Genomic DNA, 6,709 nt, shown 5'->3' with positions numbered 1-6,709 from the left:
CTAACGTACCACATAGTGATTATAGTTAACAATAACGTACTGTAAACTTCAAAGTTGCTAAGAGACTAAATCTTAACTGTTCTCAACACAAAAAAGAAATGGTAATTATGTGATGCGATAGAGATGTTAGCTAATGCTACTGTAGTAATCATATTACAATATATAAATGTATCAAAGTAACACTTGTGCACCTCAAACTTATGCCTCAAACTTGACAGTGTTATGTGTCAGTTACATTCAAGAAAGGAAGGAAGGCAGGAAGGAAGGAAGGAAGGAAGGAAGGGAGGAAGGGAGGGAGGGAGGGGGAAAGGAAGAAAGAAAGGGAAAGGGCAGCAGCATGTCCCTGTGCTGAGAAAGACAATGGGAGGTCCTTAATGAGCACATTAAATCCATCCATCCCCAGTACCTCCCTGCCATTTACAAAAGGGATTACAAAAGTGGGGAGGAAGCATTTGTTCATTATCTGAATTATTGTAATGGTTTCATGTGTGTATACATATGTCAAAACATTGAGTTTATATTATAAATATGTGCAGTTTATGGTATGTCAGTTTTACACCACTGAAGTTGTTTAAAAAAATCAGTCTAACTCAGCGCTCTAAGATCCTTCTACTAAATCACTCTGTCTTCTATGAGTTGACTACTATGAATTCAAGGTATTTTCATTTGTGCATTTAACAAGTATATATGGAGTACCTACTGTATACCAGGCATTGTTCTGGACACTGGGGATATAAACATAAGCAAACCAGAACTCTGTGCTCATGGAACACACACTCTAGCAGAAGAAGGCCAAAAGAAGCAGCTAACGTTAGAACTATCTAATGTCAGATGTCGCTAAATGTTATGAAGAAAAATAAAGCAGAGTAACAGGAGAGAATATTGAGGGATAGAGTTTAGTTTGTGTACCATGGTCAGAGAGGACTTCTCCAGCAGTGAGGTGCTTGAGCATGGGCATCAGGGAAGTGAGGATGAGTCCCTTGGAAACCTAGGAAAAGAACATGCCAGACAGAGGGGAGAGGAAGGGCTAGCTGAGTTTAGCTGAGTCTTTCTCAGGCTTGCCCTTAGCTAAGAGCTGCCTTGCTCAAAGTCACACCCTCTTCCCTGGGGTGCCCACATCTGAAGACTGGGAGATCAACAAATATAGTTTCACCTTGCCTGATATCAGGAGGGGAGAGCTGAATGGTGCACTATGGCATCTACCAGGGTCGGGGGAGGGTGAGACTAGAGAGGCACCTAGGGAGCAAAATTTTAAGGAGGCCCCACTCTCAGGTTCACACAAACCCAGAGTTCCAGAGGTTTATGGTCATGAATTCAAAGAGATACCAGTCAGCATGATTGTGTATTTTTTCTGGTCATGTGCAGGCACAGAGTAGGCTGAGAGTTGTATTTAAGTAGGACTAGGGTATTACTAGACAAGTATGATGGAGAGAGACTGCAGCAAGGGAATTGAGAGTGTTTACAAGGAAGTGATTTATAACATTGGACTGTGGAAACTAAGCTGGGTGGGCAAGGAAGTGAGGCTTGCTGCCCTGTCTCACTACCACGGAGGCAGGGGGGACTGCAATGCAGAGTGAAAAGTCAGCAGGAGCAATAGGCTGGAGAACCCAGTGGAGTTAAAGAATTGTCGGAAAGGATATGAGAGGGAAGTAAGCAGAAAATGGAGGAGTTGGTGAGTAGAGAATGGGATGTTTGAAATGGAAACTCCGGAGAAGTTTCAGTTATTGATGATGGGCCAGTTCTAGGATGTAACCATGGGAAATGGCAGCTAGGTCAGGTGGAAGAAAAACATCATTGGAAGTCAGGCGATCAAGAAATTGAGAGGCCCGAGAATTGGAAAGATTGTTCAGTGGATATTGGAATTACTAAGAATTCTAACAGTAGTGAGGAAAGAGGTATTGAGACGTTTGTTAAACTCTAAGGATTAAAATACTAGGGGAGTATCTTTTTTTTTTTTTTTTTTTTTTTTTTTTTTTTTTTGCGGTACGCGGGCCTCTCACTGTTGTGGCCTCTCCCGTTGCAGAGCACAGGCTCCAGACGCACAGGCTAGGCGGCATGGCGCACGGGCCCAGCCGCTCCGCGGCACATGGGATCTTCCCGGACCGGGGCACGAACCCGTGTCCCCTGCATCGGCAGGCGGACTCTCAACCACTGCGCCACCAGGGAAGCCCTAGGGGAGTATCTTTTGAGGTCTGTGAATGACATGAACAACTGAGGGATAATGGATGGTATAATCTGATGACATGAACCTTAGAGGAGCTGGGAGGTTCAGGGAAAAGGGAGAAACAATGATCTGGAAGGACAATGATTTTATGCTAGCAACTGATTTCTGGCTAATGTCAACTTCTTAGTTGCTGTCAAACAGGTTATGTTTTATTGCTGAGCCGTTCCATGGAGAAATAATGCATATAAAGCAGTTGTTTTGTAATATAAATTTACTTTAAAATTTTGAATTACTAAGCTTACCAACTGTCTGAAATTCTCTTTTCAGGAATGGGACTCCGCAAAGCAGTAAATGCTTGAGTTTTGGTCCTGAGGGGTACGGAGCTAAGACGATGAAGAGGTGAAGCAGTTATAAGAGTGAGTCTGTTTAGAGAATTCCCTGGTGGTCCAGTCAGTGGTTAGGACTCAGTGCTTTCACTGCCGGGACCAAGTTCAGTCCCTGGTTGGGGAACTAAGATCCTGCAAACTGCACGGCGTGGCCAAAAAATAAATAAATAAATTTAAAAAATCAAGTTTAAAATTTTTTAAAAAATAATAAGAGTGAGTCTGTTTAAACATTCTTAGTGTACTAATGGGGTAATACGAGGAGAATCAAGATTAGTCAATCATCCAAAGTCCAAGAGAAGGGCTGAAAAATAAAAGACAAGAACGTCCCTGATGGCGCAGTGGTTGGGTGTCCGCCTGCTAATGCAGGTGTCACGGGTTTGATCCCTGGTCCGGGAAGATCCCACATGCCGTGGAGCAACTAAGCCCGTGCACCACAACTACTGAGCCTGCGCTCTGGAGCCTGTGAGCCACAACTACCGAAGCCCGCGCGCCTAGAGCCCGTGCTCTGCAACAAGAGAAGCCACAGCGATGAGAAGCCCGCGCACCGCAATGTAGAGCAGCCGCCACTCACTGCAACTAGAGAAAGCCCACGCGCAGCAACGAAGACCCAACTCAGCCAAAAATAAATAAATTTTTAAAAAAAGGTTAAAAAAAAAAGATAAAGACAAGGGGTTGGAATGAAAGAGAGAGAAAATGTTAGGATGCTGTATAACAAGTCATCAGCTTTCTAACCCACAATACCTGTGTCCATGTTTCTTGACATCTAACCTCCTTTACTAAGCTAATGTTAAATATTTTAGTTTTTGTTACTTAGTATACAATTCCAGATTTCAAATCTGTAACGCTAGGATTTGCTTCGCTGAGAGTGACAGAAAACCTGTAAAGAAAGTGGCTTAAACGGAAGTTTCTTTCTGATATAAAATATTGGAGCAGAGCATCCAGGAGTGTATGGCAATTCTAGTCCATGGAGTCAGAGACCCAGGCTCCTTTCAATTCTTTAGTTGCTCATCTCTAGAATGAGGCCTTCTTCTTATTGATCCAAGATAAAGCTCCAGGTATCATATCAAATTTCTAAGCAGCAGAATTCAGTAAGGGGAGAGGGAAAAGATGAACTATATGCCAGTAAGCTCTTAAGAAAGGTTCCTTCTGCCACTTACATCCTGTTGGTCAGAAGTTGGTCTCATGGCTATGTCAACTGAGCTGAAAGGAAAAAAAAAAGGCATACACAGTCAAAAAATTCTATTGCTATGGAAGAAGGGAAGAATGGAGACTTAACAGTGGGCAGTCTCTGCCACACCAATGAACGAATAAGGTATAAGCATAAGGCATAAGCTTAGGGCAGAATTTGCAACATTTAACAGAAGGATAGAGAGAAGTAAGGAGGAAAATGCGATAGAGGTGATTGCAGCTAATCTTATAGTTTGGGGAAGAGAAGGCAGCAAGTATAGGGACTTTCCACTTGATAGTCTCTACGTGAAGTGAGTATGAGTATGGAGGTGGAGTAGGGGACTTAAGAAACTAGTGAAGCTTTGAAATACCCATTGTAGGGGAAATAAAAAGAATTGTTTAGTGATACAGAAGGAATACAGAGTAGACTTGATTGTCCAGGAAAAGACTGGACACTATGAGATTTACGGTTGTCCTCATTCATACTCCATCCTTCCACTATACCTGTACCTCCCCCTTTTGCTTTTGGGGAGACCATTTCTACCAAGGAAAAGGAATTGTACCTAGGACTTCTTTTTTGACTTCCTTGCCAAGTCCAATCAAGTAGATGACATTTTCTTACTGGTGCCGAGTGCAGACAGATAAGAATTAAATGTCAAGGAAATTGACAGGAAGACCTTCACTGATCAGGGATCCCTGGTGGTTACAATAGAACAAACTAGAGTTAGGCTCATGGTTCCAAGGAAGAGAAACTCAGGCTATCTTATGGGAAACAGAGGAATTGCAAGAATACCCACTGACCATACTGGAAAACAAAAAACACTAGAAAGCCAGCAAGAAGCGAGGCAGCTTCAGGGTAGTTATTTATCGTGGTATCTCTTTCACATGAGCCTCTTCACATCACAGCTATACAAGTCTTGTTCATTCTTCTAAGGACTGGACAATTTTTAGCTCTCAGTCAAAATTCTAGAAGGGGCCAGTCTGATTCATTTACATAATTCTCAACAAATTTACTGGGTTGAGTCCTTTATACTGGACTACATCAGGGGTTATCAACCAAACTAATGAAGTGGCTCCCTTATGACTGGTATCTTAATCCACGGTATCAGTCAGGGGGGATACAGAAAACACACAGTAATTTGAACAAGGAAAATTTTATATAAAGAATTACTAACAAGCAACAGGGGATTAATTACTAAGGGTAAAGAAAGCTCTTAAGAATTCAGAAATAGCGGCTATAGGAGCAGCCGCTACCTCTAGGACTGAGGCAGAGGACCCAACGAAGGAGCAAATTTTGAAGTTTCCATTGCAAGGCTGAGATTCAGATTTTGTTGGAGAGGGTGCGGCTGCGACCCACTGAAGCCCAGGGCTGGAGAGGAGGGCGTTGTCAACAAAACTAGTTAGGAAGGCACCCCACTGGGTGTGCCGAGACTTATTGGGAAGTTGCCAGCTGGTGCACCAAGACATGCTGGGAAGCCGGCAGGGGTACCAATGGACCTGCTGGGAAACACCCTCTTTTGAGGTGCCACTGGGTGTCCTACATGCCACTGGCCCCCACACACTGCAAAAGCAAGAAAAAAGAAAACACACCGAAAAGAAAACACACAAGAACCAGGAAGAGAAGCTCCTTTCTTCTGCAGCATCCCTTCAGCATCTTCTGACAAGCTTAACAAAACTTGCCAGCAAGCAAAAGAGAAATAAAGGGCTTAGCTCCTGTATCACAAAGCAGAGCAATGAAGGGTGGACTTAGGAGCCAAGAAATAGATAACCAGCACATCTACAAATCAGTGGTGGTCCCTACACAAGGCTCAGTACAATGCAATTTCCCAGAACAGGGGTCAGAGACAGAGCACTTCATTCCGGAAGAAATGTTCACTGGATCAGTACTTGGATTGGCTTAGATGAGTCCAGCATCTAAGAAATTTCCTCTTTTGGTACTATTGAATATCAAGGACACTGGTGATTTCAGAATTTCTAAATAGGAGGGAAGGAGAGAGGGCAAGAGTACTTCTCTTGCCGGCAAGCACTGTCATTTTTTGTTTTCACTTAGTTTATTCAAAATGTTAGGAATTTATTTGTGGGTGGTGGCTAAATCCACTGACTCAATAGAGAAATAATTCGGCTTCAGAATGGCTAGAAAAAGTACTGACAAAGGAAAACAAGCTTTACAGATTTGCGGACTTTAGGTGCTTGCAGATTAGGGAAGCTTACATGAGGATTTTCCGTATTCTTTTTTTTTTTCGGCCGCACCACGCGGCTTGTGGGATTTTAGTTCCCCGACCAGGGATTGACCCCAGGCCTTCGGCAGTGAGAGCAAGGAGTCCTAACCGCTGGATTGCCAGGGAATTCCCTACTTCTCCTGATTCTTGTAATAAAACGTCATGGCTTATATGTTACATGGAATGCAAAAAAGGTCAGCTGTTTATCTTGAACAAGTATAACTCATTTTTCCAGTAGGCTGAAAAGACACCACCCCCCAAACCTGAATACATTTTACCTGTGCAATACATTATGGATCATGATTATGTAACAGAAATTCAACTGTCAATGCTCTGAGAAACAGAATAATGGATTTCAAGTCAGCTACAATGGTGAAGATTTCCAGTTGATTGTATTCATGCTGTCATGTTTCCTACAGTTGACAAATGTTGATGGGCAATGATCCTAAAGTGAAAAATGCCACTTCAGAACTATTTGCAGGGTTCAAGATCTCACAGGATACGATGAATTTCAGAGACTGTCAGGAAGTGTTCCTTCCCTATAATTTCAGCTCTACCTTATATGCTGTCATTGGGTTAGCCATTCAAGGCTGAATCCAACATTAACAAGATGATAGAATCAGATCAGGACCAGAACCAACTTAAAGTCCACCAGCTGAACAATATAATCAGTGAGAACTGACCAACTAGTCAGTGTTTATATCGAGGCTGCACACTAGAAATCAGCTGAAAAACTTATAAACTGCCAGTGTCTGGGCCTCATTTCTGACTGT

Source organism: Delphinus delphis, chromosome 1 (genome assembly GCF_949987515.2).
Source record: "Delphinus delphis chromosome 1, mDelDel1.2, whole genome shotgun sequence".
In the NCBI taxonomy this organism is placed as follows: Eukaryota; Metazoa; Chordata; class Mammalia; order Artiodactyla; family Delphinidae; genus Delphinus; species Delphinus delphis.
This window is presented reverse-complemented; position numbering follows the sequence as displayed.